The 18,280-nt window shown below is 48.0% G+C and overlaps 1 long non-coding RNA gene across 1 annotated transcript in view; it reads left to right on the plus strand.

Annotated features, from left to right (window-relative positions):
• Window positions 1-2,514: 2,514 nt before the first annotated feature.
• LOC140742122 (uncharacterized) overlaps window positions 2,515-18,280 on the plus strand; it is a 28,914-nt gene continuing 13,148 nt past the window's right edge. Inside the window, exon 1 of the long non-coding RNA XR_012102226.1 lies at window positions 2,515-2,607. This is a non-coding gene — a long non-coding RNA (uncharacterized lncRNA). The remainder of the gene's footprint in view (window positions 2,608-18,280) is intronic.

The raw sequence follows: 18,280 nt of genomic DNA on the forward strand, positions 1-18,280 counted from the left end.
TGGTCAAAATTAAACAACTCTTAATTTGAATACACTTTGGCATTTAGACAGTGTAAATTCATAATCTCACAATATAAAGGATTACAGATGTTTCAATATCTGACAAGAAAGAAAAGGTAAGTAAACAGTGGTCCCTTTAAGGCTGTGGCAGGCAGTATGGTAGCACAGTGATTAGCATAACACTTTTACAGTGCCAGCGACCCAGGTTCAATTCTGTCACTGTCTGTAAAGAGTTTGTATGTTCTCTGCATTGGTCTGCTCCCTGTACTCTAGTTTTCATAAGACCATAAGACATAGAACCAGAATGAGGCCATCTAGCCCATTGAGTCTGTTCCAGTCATTTCTCCCCTCCTCAGTCCCACTCCCCGGCCTTCTCTCCGTAACCTTTGATGCTGTGTCCGATCAAGAACCTATCAATCTCTACCTTAAATACACCCAGCGACCCGGCCTCCACAGCTGCCTGTGGTAACAAATTCCACGAATTCCCCACCTTTTGGCTAAAGAAATTTCTCTACATCTCTGTTTTAAATGGATGCCTCTCTATCTTGAATCTGTGCCCTCTTGTCCTAGATTCCCCCATCATGGGAAATATCCTTTCCACACCTACTCTTACTAGCTTTCATCATTCAAAAGCTTCAGTGAGATCCCCCTCATCCTTCTAAATCCCAGTGAGTACAAATCCAGAGCCATCAAGCGTTCCTCATATGATAACCCTTTCATTCCCAGAATCATCCTTGTGAACCTCCTCTGAACCCTCTTCAATGCCAGCACATCTTTTCTTAGATGAGGAGCCCAACACTGTTCACAATACTCAAGGTGAGGCCTCACCAGTGCCTTATAAAGCTTCAGTATCACATCCTTATTCTTGTATTCTAGACTTCTTGAAGTGAATGCTAACATTGCATTTGCCTTCCTCGCCACTGACTCAACCTGCAAGTTAACCTTTAAGGTGTTCTGTACAAGGACTCCCAAATCCCTTTGCATCTCAGATTTCTGGATTTTCTTCCTGTTGAAAAAAATAGTCTGCACATTTCTTTCTAGCAAAGTGCATGAGAATGCATTGTCCAACATTGCATTTCATTTACTGCTTTCTTGCCCATTCTCCTAACCTGCAGCCTACCTGCTTCCTCAACACTACCTGCCCCTCCACCAATCCTCGTATCATCTGCAAACTTGGCAACAAATTCATCTATTCCATCATCTAAATCATTTATGTACAGCATAAAGCGAAGCGGTCCCAACGTTAATCCCTGTGGAACACCACTAGTCACTGGCAGCCAACCAGAAAAGGATCCTTTTATTCCCACTTACTGCCTCTTCCAATCAGCCATTGCTCTAAACATGTTAGTACCTTTCCTGTAATACCTTGGGTTCTTAACTTGGTAAGCAGACTCATATTTGGCGCCTTTTGGAAGTCCAAATATACACTGCACCCCCTTTATCTGTCCTACTTGTAAATTCCTCAAGGAATTTCAACGGGTTTGTCAGGCAAGATATTCCCTTAAGGAAATCATGCTGACTTTGTCCTATCTTGTCCTGTGTTACCAAGTACTCCATAACTTCATCCTTAGCAATTGACTCCACCATCTTCCCAACCGCTGAGGTCAGGCCAACTGGTCTATAATTTCTTTCATGCCGCCTTCTTCCTTTCTTAAAAAGTGGAGTGATTTTTGCAATTTTCCAGTCTTCTGGCACCATACTAGAGTCCAATTATTTTTGTAAGATTATTGCTAAGGCCTCCACAATCTCTATTGCTACCTCTTCCAGAACCCTGGGGTGTAGTTCATCTGGTCCGGGTGACTTATGTACCCTTAGGTCTTTCAGCTTTTTGAGCACCTTCTCCCTTGTAATAGTAACTGCACTCTCTTCTCTTCCCTCACACCCTTCAACGTCTGGCACACTGCTGGTGTCTTACACAGTGAGGACTGATGCTAAATACTCATTTAGTTCATCTGCCATTTCCTTGGACCCTGTTATTATTTCTCCAGCCTCATTTTTTAACAGTCCTATGTCCACTCTTATCTCTCTTTTATTTTTTACACACTCGATAAAGCTGTACCTATCCACTTTGATATTGTTTTCCAGCTTGCTTTCATATTTCATCTTTTCCCTGTAGGTTTTTAAAAGCTTCCCAATCCTCTATCTTCTCCTTAATTTTTGTTCTGTTATATGCCCTCTCTCTTGCTTTACATTAGCTTTGACCTCCCTTGTCAGCCACGGTTGTACTATTTTGCCATTTGAGTATTTCTTTGTTTTTGGAATACATCTATCCTGCACCTTCCTCATTTTTCCCAGAAACTCGAGCCATTGCTGCTCTGCTGTCTTCCCTGCCAGCATCTCCTTCCAATTTACTTTGGCCAACTCCTCTCTCATACCACTGTAATTTCCTTTTCTCTACTGAAATGCTCCCACATTCGAAAGACATACAGTTTAGTAGGTTATTTGGTCACATGTCTGCAACTGAGCAGCGCAGGCTCATTAGGACGGAAGGACCTGTTACCGTGCTGAGTCTCTAAACAAATGAAACTGGAACGTGAAGCAGGAAGTCCGAGATATTCTGTGTCTGTCGCTGTTGTTGAAGACACTGGGAAGTACATGGAATAGAAGGTCTGGTAAACATGAAAATCTTACGATAAGTAGTATCAAGGACGAAAAACTACTTGATAAATTAAGGGTTTAAAAGCCAGCAAACGTCTGTGACATTAAACAAATACTTTCCCTCATTCAGCAAATACAAGCAGGTAGGAAACAGTGGGAAATATAGATTGGTCGTTGAGTAAATATCAGAATTCTTTCTTTTGAAGTGCCAACAGAATACTTGGGAAATCATAATATGATTAGACACAGCCACATAGTTCTACAAAGAAAAAAAAATTATTTGATAAGAGTTTTATGTTGATATACCTGATCAAAGGAATTGTGTTGGTATTTTTAAAAGGTAACTGATAAAGAGCAAATCAAAAAAGTTCACGGGCAATAGATAGCAGGGAGAGACTAGTTAAAGGACAAGAAAGGACTTCAACAGTAATTAAGAATAAATGAGTCATTTTAAAATTTGCAGAGGCAAGATATTTACCTTCTGTATAAGATGAAAGGACAAAGTGTTCAACTTTATCCGTGGCACAAAGTCATGTTGTAGAGCCGTGAAAAGGAATCAGAATCAGGTTTATTATGTCTGACATACAGCGCTGTCAAACGTCTTAGGCACAGATCTGTAGCTAGGGTGCCTAAAACGTTTGCACACTACTGTATTTCTTCATGTGGAACAGAGAGCGAGTTTGTAAGTGTGTTGGGAATTGTGAGAGTGGAGTGCCGCGCGCGGGTGGGGTGTGGGACAGGTGGCAGAGTAGGAATGCCAAAAATGCAGGATGACATGGGTGCAGACGCACACAGCCCTGAGACACCAGGCAAGGCCATTTGATTTCAAACAATCAGTTTATTGATTATTACAAAATATCTCTCTGGTGCTTCCCGCTCCCTCCCCTCTCCCTTCCCCTTTTGCCAACCCTGCTCCCTTCCCACTCTCAGAACACAATAGAGACCCAGATCAGAATCAGGTTTGTCATTACTCATGTATGTCCTGAAATTTGTTTTTTTGTGGCAGCAGTACAGTGCAATACATAAAATTACTGCAGTACTGTGCCTAAATGTCTTGGGCACCCTAGCTATATATAAGTGCCTAACGATTCTACGCAGTAGTGTATAGCGAGGAATTTGCTGTTTTGCAGCAGCAGTGCAAGTCACAAAATATACTATAAATTATAATAAGAAATATGTGCAAAACGAGAGGAAAAGCAGTAGTGTTCATGGTTCATTGACCATTTAGAAATCAGATGGCTGAGGGAAGCAGCTGGCCCTAAAACACTGAATGTGTGTCTTTAGACTCCTGAACCTCCTTTCTGATGGCAGTAAGGAGAAGAGCCATGATAGGAAGGGATTATAGACATGTGAGCGGGCAGAAAGGTGGAACGTAATATGCGAAAGTATAAAGCTGGTCATTTTAACAAGGAAAATAGCAAAATGTTCCTTCAGTGGTGGGAAATGTGGAAATGGTGAGAATCGGGATCTTCATGTGCTTAGTGCAGTACTGCAGCATGAAATGTACAACAGGCAATTGAGAAGGTCAATGGAGTTCATTTTCAAGGGAGGACAAGAATATGGAGAACGTTGTTATTCTATAAACCTTTGGTGAGGTGATAATGAAAATGACATGTACAGTTATTAGACAAGGGGTGTAGGAGATGTCGAGCACTGACAGATCCCAATGAAGAAGGGCCTGTTCTTCCATGAGAAGAGATGAGATGAAGCTTATACTGAATCCAGTATCAGAGTTAGAGGTGACCTCAGGAAATGTGTAAGATGCTGGCAGGTTAGATGTTGAAAGGCTGGAGTCAAGAATCAGGGGTCATGGTGACAGGATAAGATCTTTCTGATGACATATGTGTACGTTCACCCAGTGGACTGGGAATCTACACAATGAAACATCAAAATAAATTTATTATCAAAGTACATATATGTTACCATGTGCTACCTTGAGATTCATTTTCTTGCATGCATTTACAGGAAAATAAAATAATGCAACAAAAATTATGAAAAACTATACTTAAAAAAAGACTGACAAACAACTCATATGCAAAGTAGGCAAATTGTGCAAATAAAAAATTAAAATTAATTCTGAGAACATGAGCTGTGGAGTACTTGAAACTGAGAGTGTTGAATCAGTTCAGAGTTGAGGTGAGCGACTTTGTCCAGTCTGGTTCAGGGTCCTGATGGTTAAAGGGGATTAGCTATTCCTGAACTTGTTAGTGGGACCTAAGGCTCCCCTACCTCCTGCCCAGTGGTAGTAGTGAGAAGAGAGTGTGGTCTGGATGATGGGAGCCCCTGGTTTGGGATGCTGCTTCCTTGTGGCAGTGCTCTCTGTGAGTATGATCAAAGTGGGGGGAGGGCTTTGCCTGGGCAGGATCCATTACTTTTTGTAGACTTTTACATTCCTGGACATTGGTGCTTCCATGACTTAACCAGTTAGGACGTTCTCCACTGTGCATCTAAACAAGTCTGCTGAAGTTTTAGGTGACATGCTGAATCTACACAAACTTTTAAGAAAGTAGAGGCACTGTCATGCCTTCTTTGTAATGGTGCTTGTGTTTTGTATTCCAGAAAGCTGAGGAAGCTCAGACACTGAGCTTATTCAGGACTAGGAAATATAGATCATTCAACATCTCAGGGAATCAGAAGACATGGGGATAGGATGGGGATATGAACTCAAGATATGGGATCAGCCTTGAGATTAAGCAGTGATTGCTCAGTCTCAGATTTTTGCTTCTTATATCAAAGGATTCATAGACAATACTCGAATTGAGGAATTCAACTTCCCTGATGAATCTCACAATGTTTACAGGTGCACCACACAAATCACCCTATCCAGATACATCACACTTAGTTTGGCAACTTGCTCTGCTCAGGACTGTAAGAAATTGCAGATGGTTGCCTAGCCCAGGCAAGCCAGCCTCCCCTTCGCTGAGTCCATCAACATTTCCTGTTGTCTCAGAAAAGCGGCCATTATAATCAAAGACTTCTCGCAGCCTGGACATTCTCTCGTCTCCACCTTCCACGGTGCAGAAGGTACAAACGCCTGAAAGCATGTAACACCAGACTCAAGGACAGCTTCTACCCGGCTGCTATCAGACAACTAAATGGACCTCCCATTCAGTAAAAGATGAATCTCTCAGTCTCCCTCGCTGTGGCCCTTATACCTTATTGTCTATCTGCACTGCTCTTTCTCTGTAACACTTATTCTGAGGTCACTTTTTCCTATTTACTGCTTCAGTGTGGGGCGCAGGGGGTGTCCAAGGAGAGATGGCACCTCGGGTGAAGGGGGTGTCCAAGGAGAGATGGCACCTCGGGTGAAGGGGGTGGCCAAGGAGAGATGGCACCTCGGGTGAAGGGGGTGTCCAAGGAGAGATGGCACCTCGGGTGAAGGGGGTGTCTAAGGAGAGATGGCACCTCGGGTGAAGGGGGTGTCTAAGGAGAGATGGCACCTCGGGTGAAAGGGGGTGTCCAAGGAGAGATGGCACCTCGGGTGAAGGGGGTGTCCAAGGAGAGATGGCACCTCGGGTGAAAGGGGGTGTCCAAGGAGAGATGGCACCTCAGGTGAAGGGGGTGTCCAAGGAGAGATGGCACCTCGGGTGAAGGGGGTGTCCAAGGAGAGATGGCACCTCAGGTGAAGGGGGTGTCCAAGGAGAGATGGCACCTCAGGTGAAGGGGGTGTCCAAGGAGAGATGGCACCTCGGGTGAAGGGGGTGGCCAAGGAGAGATGGCACCTCGGGTGAAGGGGGTGTCCAAGGAGAGATGGCACCTCAGGTGAAGGGGGTGGCCAAGGAGAGATGGCACCTCAGGTGAAGGGGGTGTCCAAGGAGAGATGGCACCTCAGGTGAAGGGGGTGTCCAAGGAGAGATGGCACCTCAGGTGAAGGGGGTGGCCAAGGAGAGATGGCACCTCGGGTGAAGGGGGTGGCCAAGGAGAGATGGCACCTCAGGTGAAGGGGGGTGTCCAAGGAGAGATGGCACCTCGGGTGAAGGGGGTGTCTAAGGAGAGATGGCACCTCGGGTGAAAGGGGGTGTCCAAGGAGAGATGGCACCTCGGGTGAAGGGGGTGTCTAAGGAGAGATGGCACCTCGGGTGAAAGGGGGTGTCCAAGGAGAGATGGCACCTCAGGTGAAGGGGGTGTCCAAGGAGAGATGGCACCTCGGGTGAAGGGGGTGTCCAAGGAGAGATGGCACCTCGGGTGGAGGGGGTGTCCAAGGAGAGATGGCACCTCGGGTGAAAGGGGGTGGCCAAGGAGAGATGGCACCTCGGGTGGAGGGGGTGTCTAAGGAGAGATGGCACCTCGGGTGAAGGGGGTGTCTAAGGAGAGATGGCACCTCGGGTGAAAGGGGGTGGCCAAGGAGAGATGGCACCTCAGGTGAAGGGGGTGTCCAAGGAGAGATGGCACCTCAGGTGAAGGGGGTGTCCAAGGAGAGATGGCACCTCGGGTGAAAGGGGGTGGCCAAGGAGAGATGGCACCTCAGGTGAAGGGGGTGGCCAAGGAGAGATGGCACCTCGGGTGAAGGGGGTGGCCAAGGAGAGATGGCACCTCGGGTGAAAGGGGGTGGCCAAGGAGAGATGGCACCTCAGGTGAAGGGGGTGGCCAAGGAGAGATGGCACCTCGGGTGAAGGGGGTGGCCAAGGAGAGATGGCACCTCGGGTGAAGGGGGTGTCTAAGGAGAGATGGCACCTCGGGTGAAGGGGGTGTCTAAGGAGAGATGGCACCTCGGGTGAAAGGGGGTGGCCAAGGAGAGATGGCACCTCGGGTGAAGGGGGTGTCCAAGGAGAGATGGCACCTCAGGTGAAGGGGGTGTCCAAGGAGAGATGGCACCTCGGGTGAAAGGGGGTGGCCAAGGAGAGATGGCACCTCAGGTGAAGGGGGTGGCCAAGGAGAGATGGCACCTCGGGTGAAGGGGGTGGCCAAGGAGAGATGGCACCTCGGGTGAAAGGGGGTGGCCAAGGAGAGATGGCACCTCAGGTGAAGGGGGTGGCCAAGGAGAGATGGCACCTCGGGTGAAGGGGGTGGCCAAGGAGAGATGGCACCTCGGGTGAAGGGGGTGTCTAAGGAGAGATGGCACCTCAGGTGAAGGGGGTGGCCAAGGAGAGATGGCACCTCGGGTGAAGGGGGTGTCTAAGGAGAGATGGCACCTCAGGTGAAGGGGGGTGTCCAAGGAGAGATGGCACCTCGGGTGAAGGGGGTGTCCAAGGAGAGATGGCACCTCGGGTGAAGGGGGTGTCCAAGGAGAGATGGCACCTCGGGTGAAGGGGGTGTCCAAGGAGAGATGGCACCTCAGGTGAAGGGGGTGTCCAAGGAGAGATGGCACCTCGGGTGAAGGGGGTGTCTAAGGAGAGATGGCACCTCGGGTGAAGGGGGTGTCCAAGGAGAGATGGCACCTCAGGTGAAGGGGGTGTCCAAGGAGAGATGGCACCTCGGGTGAAGGGGGTGTCTAAGGAGAGATGGCACCTCGGGTGAAGGGGGTGTCTAAGGAGAGATGGCACCTCGGGTGAAGGGGGTGTCTAAGGAGAGATGGCACCTCGGGTGAAGGGGGTGTCCAAGGAGAGATGGCACCTCGGGTGAAGGGGGTGTCCAAGGAGAGATGGCACCTCAGGTGAAGGGGGTGTCCAAGGAGAGATGGCACCTCGGGTGAAGGGGGTGTCTAAGGAGAGATGGCACCTCGGGTGAAGGGGGTGTCCAAGGAGAGATGGCACCTCGGGTGAAGGGGGTGTCCAAGGAGAGATGGCACCTCAGGTGAAGGGGGTGTCCAAGGAGAGATGGCACCTCGGGTGAAGGGGGTGTCTAAGGAGAGATGGCACCTCGGGTGAAGGGGGTGTCTAAGGAGAGATGGCACCTCAGGTGAAAGGGTTTGTCGGGTCCATTCCGGGGCAGCTCACTCACCTTTGGTCCCCACTGGACACTCAGTTCTCACCTGTGGCTCCAGGCAGCTGTCTGCACATGACAGCTGCCACACCCTGGTACCAGCTTAGACAGGTGGACTAAACCATGTGAGGGTAACCGGTAGCCTCGTGCTCCAGTGAGATAGGGACATGCCTGTGCTTACAGCTCCAGTGGACTGTGTAGATGAGATCTACAGTGAGATCCAATGACCAGGAAGGTGGTAATGCAATGCTCCATGGAGATCAAAGGGAAGACATCATGGTCACCCACTACAACCAAGGAAGACCCCAGTTTACGATGCTTGTACTGGAAACGAAGTTCTGAGGTCAAGAGAGTGGAATTGCCCCAGTACACTTTAAAAACTCTCCCACACAAGCTTCCTGTCGTCTCTGGGATGGCCAACGGCCACCTCAATGTATTTACGTGTAGAATGATCTGTCTGGATGACTCTCAAACAAAAGCTTTTCACTCTATTTTGGCACTTCTGACAATAATAAACCAATTCAAAATCCAACAATACCTCAGAAAAAGCCAAAAAGGCGGAAGAGCTTCTCTGGAAGAGTTCAAACGGTGGCTCGTTTAATGTCCTTAAGAATACGAAGGGTTTGGATAGATAGACTTAGAGGAGATATTAATACTTGTGCCCAGCAGAACTAAATGTTTTTAATTTATCTAGTCACTGAATTTAGACCTACCCAGAGAATGGTTGCAATACTGTGTAGTGTATAGGCCTCCGTTAGTCTCAATAGGCCATGGATTCGCGCCTTGGAAAGTTTCCAGGGCGCAAGCCTGGGCAAAGTTGTATGGAAGACTGGCAGTTGCCCAAGCTGCAAGTCTCCCCTCTCCACGCCACCGATGTTGTCCAAGGGAAGGGAATTCAGACTCATACAGCTTGGCACCGGCATCGTCGCAGAGCAATGTGTGGTTAAGTGCCTTGCTCAAGGATACACACGCAGCCTCAGCCAAGGCTTGAACTAGCGACCTTCAGATCACTAGACGAACGCCTTGGCCACGTGCCAACACAAAATGTACTATTGTAAGAATATAGAAAATTACAGCACAGTACATTCCCCTCAGCCCATGTTATGTGATCTTTTCAAGGTTCAAAGTACACTTATTATCAAAGTATGTATACATTACACAACCTTGAGATTCGTCTCCCAACAGACAGCCATGAAACAAAGAAACTCAGAAACAGAGTTCCGTAGTTCAGCACAGAGCCACGTTGTGGTCAGCAATCTGAACCAGCCCATCCCTTGCCTTGGGCCCCGACACCCTGACCATTTTAATCAGGTCTGGCAGCTAAATCAATGTCCCAATATTAGTTTCAATCACCTTGAAACGCTCTGTGGCCAGGACCCCACTGTCTCGATTCAGCCTGTACCTAATCTTTCCGATTTAGCTCGGGGCTTAAATCTATGTCCAAACTTTGGGTTCAGTCACCTTAATGCGCTCTTGGGCCTGGACATTGCCTCCTCGAATTGGTTTGTACCCAACCCTTCTGATTCGGCCCTCACTAAAGTCTCCATCCAAACATTGGGCTCAGTCGCTTCGATACACTCTGGTGCCCAGAGCTCACCACCTTGACTCGGCCTCCAATTCCTCTGATCCGGTATGGTGGTTAACTCAATCGAACCTCGGATCTTCCTCACTCTTGGTGACAGGCTCACTGCCACATCAACCCAAAGGGAAGTTACAGACTATTACTTGCGATCATTGTTTGCCAGAAAAAGTGTGATGAGCAAAGTTTTCTTTATTTCATCAGCCAACAGCCAAAATCACTGGGAGTTTCTCCAGCGTCGTCATTAACCTACTCTAAGATGACGCTAACCCTTCCTTTCTACATAGCCCTCCATGGTTCTATCAGCCGTGTGCCAAAAAAAGTTTATTAAATGTCTCTAATGTACCTGACTCTTCCAAGCACCTACCACTCTCTGTAAAAAAACTTACCTCTGTCATCCTCCCCTATACTTCTCTCCAATCACCTTAGAATTATGCACTCTAATCCAGGCAGCATCCTGGTAAATCTCCTCTCACCCTCTCTAAAGCTTCCACATGCTTCCTATAAAGTGGTGACCAGAACTGAACACAACATTCCAAGTGTGGTCTAACCAGGGTCTTTCGAGCTGTAACAGTGGTTGAGGAGAAGAAAGCAGATAAAACTAAGGGAAAATGGGATAACATAGGGTTAGAAGAATAGGGGCAGAAGGGGGTCATAAACACCAGCATTCACTGTTTGGGCTGAATGGTCCGTTTTATCATGAGATTAATGATACAGGAGGCCATTCAGACCATTGAGTTTATGCTTGTTCTCAGACCAACCCAACAGGCCTATTCATCACATGAAGACGGTAGACTTTGTCATCAAACCGTCAGTTAAAATCGACATCTGTACATGGCTGGAAGCCTGACCAAAGTTTATGAGGCCCATTCCTATTTATTTCTCTATAACCTTTGCAATTTACAGCTTCCATTTATTTAGTGTCTTTCACAATCTTCACAACCAATTGGATATTTGAAATCTTATGACTGCTGTGCAAAACATAGAAACCAATTTGTGCTCAATAAACTCTCCCTCCCCCAACTTCCCCAAGAGCACCAATGCTGGTTGGAGGATTGATGTCAGCCGAGAGGTTAACATCTACAGTGCATGCAATCTCACTGGGCCTCCACTCGGCTTTGGACTACAGCAACACTTACGTCAGGCTGCTGTTCATTGATTACAGCTCAGTGTTCAACACCATCATTCCCTCAGCACTATTCACCAAGCTCCAAAACCTGGGCCTCCGTACCATCCTCTGCAATTGGATCCTTGATTCCTCATCGGGAGACCACAATCAGTGCAGCTCAGAAATACCATCTTCTCCTCCATGACAATCAACACTGGCGCACCCCAAGAACGCATGCTTAGCCCACGGCTCTACTCTCTCTACAACCACAACTGTGCGACTACGCACAGCTCAAACTCCATCTATAAATCTGCCGATGACACACCTGTTGTTGACAGAGTCTCAGATGGTGACAAGAGGGCGTACGGGAGCGAGATAGATCTGCTGCTTGAGTGGTGTTGCAGCAGCAATCTTGCACTCAACATCAGTAAGACCGAGGAATTGATTGTGGACTTCAGGAAGTCGAAAAGACACACACCAAACCTCGTCAAGGGATCAACAGTGGGTGAGCAGTTTCAAGTTCCTGGGTGTCACCGTCGCTGAAGATCTAACCTGGGCCTGACATATTGATGCAATTATGAAGAAGGTACACCTACAGCTATCTCCAGTTTGAGGAGATTTGGGATGTCACCAAAGACTCTAGCAAATTTCTACAGATGTACTGCGGAGAACATTCTAACTGGTTTTATCAGACTGGAATGGAGGGGTCACTGGACAGGATCAGAAAAAGCTGAAGATCGTTGTAAACTCAATCAGCTCAAGTGTGGGCACTAGCCTCCCCAGCATTGAGGACATCTTCAAAAGACGATGACCTAAAATGGCAGCAATCATCACCCTCTTCTTATTGCTGCCATCAGGGAGGAGGTGCAGGAGCCTGAAGACACACTCAGTGTTTTAGGAGTAGCTTCTCAGACGGAGTGCAAGGTGAACTAAGGATGCCCTTGCCTTGGGAGAGCTGGTAAAAGACGTAGAGGCTCTGATCGATCAGTCCATCTGCCTCGATAATCTCTCGGAAGACCAAGAGTGAGACTACCTCAAGTGGTCAAAGAGAACTAGCCTGAGTCCGGCCTCAATGCATTCTAGTTCCACTTGCCAACTTTGGACAATAACTAGCCTGACCCCGCTCAGGATCCTGTCCAGCCTATGCAAATCGGCTGCATAAGACTCTCCGCCAATTGGAAGTCCTGGCATTGGAGTCGAAGTTGCTGCTATTACTGTGGGGAAGCAGATCACCTTTGGGTCAAGTGTCCAAAGTTGCAGCCGACACTGCTAAAATCGACTAGTGTCAGGAGGACTGTGATGGTAGCAGCCACTACCCCGCTCCTACTGATCTGGTGTCATGCTGAAGGCAGAGATCTCCTGGGATCAGAGTCAACGAGAGGTGAATGCCTGGTTGGGCTCCAGGGCAGCCAGTAATGTCCTGCTTTGGGGACCACCTGCCGGCCCAACATACCTCTGCAGGAGTTGAGCCAGCCCATGACCACAACATCCCTAGACAGTCGTCCTCTTGGATCAGGGCAGACCTTGCAGCAGACATCGGTTTTGCAGATGAGGATGTGGGGGATCCATGTGGGGGATGTCAGGCACCCTTGGCTGTCCCAACATAAGCCTTCCATGAACTGGAAGGAAGGGAGGATTATTGCATGGTCCAGTCGTTGCAAGGGGTTATGTTTTCAGCTTGTAGTTCCAAACCCCAGGCTCTCCTGAGACCAGCAGCCAATGAGCCAAAGGGAAGACCCAGACCTGCCTCAAAGGGCAAACAAGCTAACAGGACCATGTGAGTCCCAACCCTGTATGGTCAGGAGTGTGCTGGAATTAGAGAGAGAGGGTCTCAAGCCAAGGAGGCGCCCAAGTAATCTGGAGTTCTAGCAGCCAGGCCTGAGGGAAAGGCTCCTAAACGTAGACCCCTGGAGCATAAAGAACATTTGCAGTGCCTCGTTGCTGTTGTCTGAGGATACAAATGAGTATTTGGACGCTGATTTGGTCTCTGTTTCAACTAAAGACTCTAGTGAACCTATGGAGGAGACTCTGAGGTCTGCTGAATCACCCTCACTACTGAAGGAGCTTCAGAAGTTGTCCCTAGTACCTGGTCATGGCCTTTGGCCTTGTGAAAGCACCAGCATGTTCCTAGGCCTTTATAAGTGATGTGCTCTGGGATGGTCTTCATAAGTATGCCTTTGTCTACTTGGATGATCTCCTGATCTTCTCAAAGTCCATGGAGGAGCACATAGCTCACATCAGAGATATCTTAGAGGCTTCTAGATCATGGAAATCATGTCAAGCTGGAGAATCTGAATTTCATTTAACCACCATTTCACTTTTGGGTTTTATCATCTCCAATGGCAATCTCAAGATGGACTCTACTAAGACTCAAGCAGTCAGAGATTGGCCACAGCCATCCTATATGAAGCAAGTCCTATGATTCCTGGGATTTGCCAACTTTTACAGAAAGTTCGTCAGGAACTTTAGCTTAGTGGCAGCTCCACTGACAGCAGGAACTAAGAGATCCACAGATCCTTTTGTTTGGACTACCCAAGTGGAGGCTGCTTTTGCAGAGCTCAAACAGCAGTTTTCAACAGCTCCCCATTTTGGTCTCACCTAACCAGGACCTTCCCTTCACTGTGGAGTTGGACGCCCCGGATGTTGTCTCAACAGACACCTTTGGACAATAAACTGCTCCGATGAGCGTTCTTCTCCAGGTAGCTATCTCTGGCAGAGGTGAACAACATCAGAAACCGAGAGCTGCTCGCAGTCAAGTTGGCTTTGGAGGAATGGCGTCACTGGCTTGAGGGGGCCAAGAACCCTGTTATTGTATGGCCAGACCGCAAGAATCTGGCTCATATTCAGGAGACCAAAAGACCAGATTCCAGGCAGGCCTGGTGGTCTCTTTTCTTTAACTGATTCAATTTCATCCTGACCAGGGTCAAAAATTCAGAAAGCGGATGCCTTGTCTCATCAGTTCGACAAACCCAAAAGAGAGGAGCAGCCAACTACCATTTTACCCTGAGCTAAGGTGGAAGTGCCCATTCTGCGTACAAGATGTCCCTGTTCTAATGCCAATTTGGCTATTCTCTGCCACTCTTCTCTGTTCAGGAGGCCGAGGTTGGGGTTCTTGCAGCCAAAGATCTCATCCAATGCTGGACCAGGGCATGAGAGATCTTTTTGACCTCTTCCTGGAAGTCTGAAATAAAGAGAAGACAGGGACCAGCTTTGCAGCCTGGGCAACAGGTCTGGCTGTCTACTCAGGATTTACCCCTCCAGGTGGAATCTAGGAAGATGGTGCCCAAGTTCATTGGACCATTCGAAGTTCTCAAGAAAGTAAACACTGTGGCTTACTCCCCCATCAAGAAGGCCTCAAAGCCATCCGCTACTTTTTTGGGTAACAGACCCCACCAGTTCCCCAGCACCACCACACTCCTCCGGTTGGCAGAGCTTGTTCTAACTCTCAATAACTTCTCCTTTGGTTCTTTCCACTTTCTCCAGATCAAGGGCGTAGCCATGGGCACTCGCATGGGCCCCAGCTATGCCTGCCTCTTTGTGGGCTATGTGGAACAGTCTATGTTCCAAATCTATACTGGCACCACTCCCCAACTTTTCCTCCGCTACATTGGTGCTGCTTCCTGCACCCATGCTGAGCTCATCAATTTCATTAATTTTGCTTCTAACTTTCACCCAGCCCTTAAATTCACTTGGTCCATCTCAGACACTTCTGTCTCCTTTCTTGATCTCTAGGTCTCCATCTCTGGAGACAGACTATCCACTGACATCTTCTACAAACCCACTGACTCCCATAACTATCTTGACTATACCTCTTCCCACCCTGCCCAATGCAAAAATACCATTCCCTATTCCCAGTTCCTCCGTCTCCGCCGCATCTGCTCCCAGGATGAGGCTTTCCTTTCCAGGACTTCTCAAATGTCCTCTTTCTTTCAGGATCGTGGTTTCCCTTCTGGCGTCATCAAAGATGCCCTCACCCGCATCTCCTCCACTTACCGCACTTCAGCCCTTAACCCATCCTCCCGTCACCGCAACAGGGACAGGGTTCTCCTTGTCCTCACCTATCACCCCACCTGCCTCTGGATCCAACACATTATCCTCCGCAACTTCCGCCACCTTCAACAGGACCCCACCACCAAACACATCTTTCCCTCCCTGCCCCTCTCAGCTTTTCGCAGGGATCGTTCCCTCTGCGACTACCTGGTCCACACGTCCCTCCCCACAGAACTCCCACCTGGCACTCATCCCTGCAAGCACAAATGCTACACCTGTCTCCACACCTCCCCCCTTACCACCATTCCGGGCCCCAGACAGTCCTTCCAGGTGAGGCAACACTTCACCTGCAAGTCTGCTGAAGTTGTCTATTGCATTTGGTGCTCCTGGTGCGGCCTCCTCTACATCGGCGAGCCCAACGCAGATTGGGGGACCGCTTCGTCGAGCACCTACGTTCGTCACAATAGACAGGACCTCCCAGTTGCCACCCACTTCAACTCTGCCTCTCATTCCCATCTATGTCCATACATGGCCTCCTCTACTGCCATGATGAGGCCAAACTCAGGTTGGAGGAGCAACACCTCATCTACCGTCTGGGTAGCCTCCAGCCTGGTGGTATGAACATTGAATTCTCCAATTTCCAGTAATTCCCTCCCCCTCCCCCTTCCCCTATCCCAGGTCCCTCTCTGCCTCTCTCCCCTTTCAACTTTCTGCTTCTTTATCTCTACAGTTCTTTCATGCTTATCCCCTCCCTCTCCCCCCTTTATCTTTCCTCTGATTGGTTTTCCACCTGGCGCCTCTAGGCCCTACTCCCTCCCCTATCTCTATTACTGGGCTTCGGCCCTCTCTACCCCCTCCCATTCCTGATGAAGGGTCTTGGCCCGAAACGTTGGCTACTCTTTTCTCACTGATGCTGCCTGGCCTGCTGAGTTCTTCCAGTGTTGTGTACGTGGCTTACACCTTGCAGTTCCCCAAGACCCTCAAGATCAATCCCACCTTCCATGTTCCCAAATTAAAACCCATAAACACCAGTCCTTTAGCCCCACCACCATCAGTCCTGCCGCCACCAAGGTTTGTCGATGAGGAACATGTCTTAGCTGTTAAAATAATTCTGGATTTACAAACTGTTCAGGATGTTCAGCAGTTCCTTGTTGACTGGGAAGGATTCAGACCCGAGGAATGGTGCTGAGCTCCTGAATGGGACATCTTGGATCCGGTTCACGTCCATGACTACCACATCATCTCTCCAAGCAACCAGGGCCGTCAGCAGTCGGCCATGGGGAGGGAAGGGTGGGTCCTGTCACAACATGGACCTGACCGTGCCAGCCTCCAGGGTTTAAAAGCTCTAACTCTCTGGAATATGGATAGCTGGTGCTGCCCCTTTAAAGATTCAGGCCCATCCCACTAACTGGCGGCCATGTTTTGGCACTATGATTTTAATATTTAAAGCACACCTGATCTGAAGTTCGGTGCTCAATCATCAGGTCAAGTTTGGATTCTTGTTTAGCATCTAGTTTAGAACCCTGACTTTATTTCAGTATCTATATCGTCTCTCGTTGCTCTAGCACTTGTGTCCTAAATGTCCTCATCTAGGTCTGTCATCACAGCTGTGAATGGGTCCCTGCAAGTGATTTCTACATTATACTAAACTTCAAAGTAAATTTATTATCAAAATACATATACGAGGAGTGGCTGATAATTTTGTGGCCTAAGGTAGGAGGAGTCAATTTTAGAAAACCTAGCACTTTTTTTTTCAACATAGTCCCCTCCTACATTTACACACTTAGTCCAGCGATCGTGGAGCATATGGATCTTGGACCTCCAGAAAGTGTCCACAGCAGGGGTGATTGAGAAGTTTGTGGCCAGATAAAAGGAGATGAATTATACAGCTCTTGTTACATGGACATACAGGTAAATTCTTTGAGTGATAATGCAGAAAGTTTGAAGTTAATAATTCATCTCCTTCTACCTTAGGCCACAATCGCCCTTGCTGTGGACCACTTCTACAAAGAAGGGATCCGTATGCTCCACGACCGCTGGACTAAGTGTGTAAATGTAGGAGGGGACTATGTCGAAAAATAAATGTGCAAGGTTTTCTAAAATTGACTCCTTCTACCTTAGGCCACAAACTTATCAATCACCCCTAATATGTCACCACATACAACCCTGAGATTAATTTTCTTGTGGGCATACTCAATAAATCCATAATAGAATCAATGAAAGGCTGTACCAACTTGGGCATTCAGCCAGTGTGCAAAAGACAACAAACTGTACCAATACAAAAAGGAAGAAATAATAATAAACAAGCAATAAATTATCACAAACATGAGATGAAGAGTCCTTGAAAGTGAGTCATAGGTTGTAGGAACATTTCAGTGATGGAGCAAGTGAAATTGCGTGAAGTTATCCCCTTTGGTTCAAGATTCTGATGGTTGAGGGGTAATAACTGTTCCTGAATCTGGTGCTGTGAGACCTGAGGTTCCTGATGGCAAAAGCAGGAAGGGAGCATGCCCCGGGTGTTGGGCGTCCCTGATGATGGATGCTGCTTTCCTGAGACAATGTTTCATGTGGATGTTCTCAGTGGTGGCTAATGTACTATGTTCCAGGTAACTCATTTATCACACTCCTTTCCTTTATGCCTGTTACCGGTACTGTATTGATTGAAGAATGATTCTATTAATTCAAGCACAAAGATCAACATGCACAAAATGCTGGAGGAATTCAGGAAGTCGGCCAGCATCTGCGGAGAGGAATAAGCAGTTGACACTTCAGGCTGAGACCTGTTCCCAGGACTTGAAAAGAAAGGGGCAGGTTTCCGGTGACGTCATTGTCGAGAATGGCAGCTTAAGTCATCAGCTCCTCCGGAAAAACACATATTAAGCCCCATTAACCGGTCAAATATAATATTTTCCAAAAAATATTTGAACTGAAAAGAGGGGCAAGAATGGGGAGAAGAAATGGAAATAAAAAAAGCGACACTGCGGAGCCTGCGTCTGAGAGGAGTGCAGCGAGCGGCTCTTCGACCCGACCGTGTGCTAGCGAGGCGGCTGCTGGGCCTTGTTCAGTCGACGTGGCGAATGTCTTCGAAATCCTGAAAGAAATAATGGAGGTCCAGAAAGATATAAAGCAGCAGCTCCATGATA

This window comes from Hemitrygon akajei, chromosome 19, assembly GCF_048418815.1.
Source record: "Hemitrygon akajei chromosome 19, sHemAka1.3, whole genome shotgun sequence".
Taxonomy (NCBI): domain Eukaryota; kingdom Metazoa; phylum Chordata; class Chondrichthyes; order Myliobatiformes; family Dasyatidae; genus Hemitrygon; species Hemitrygon akajei.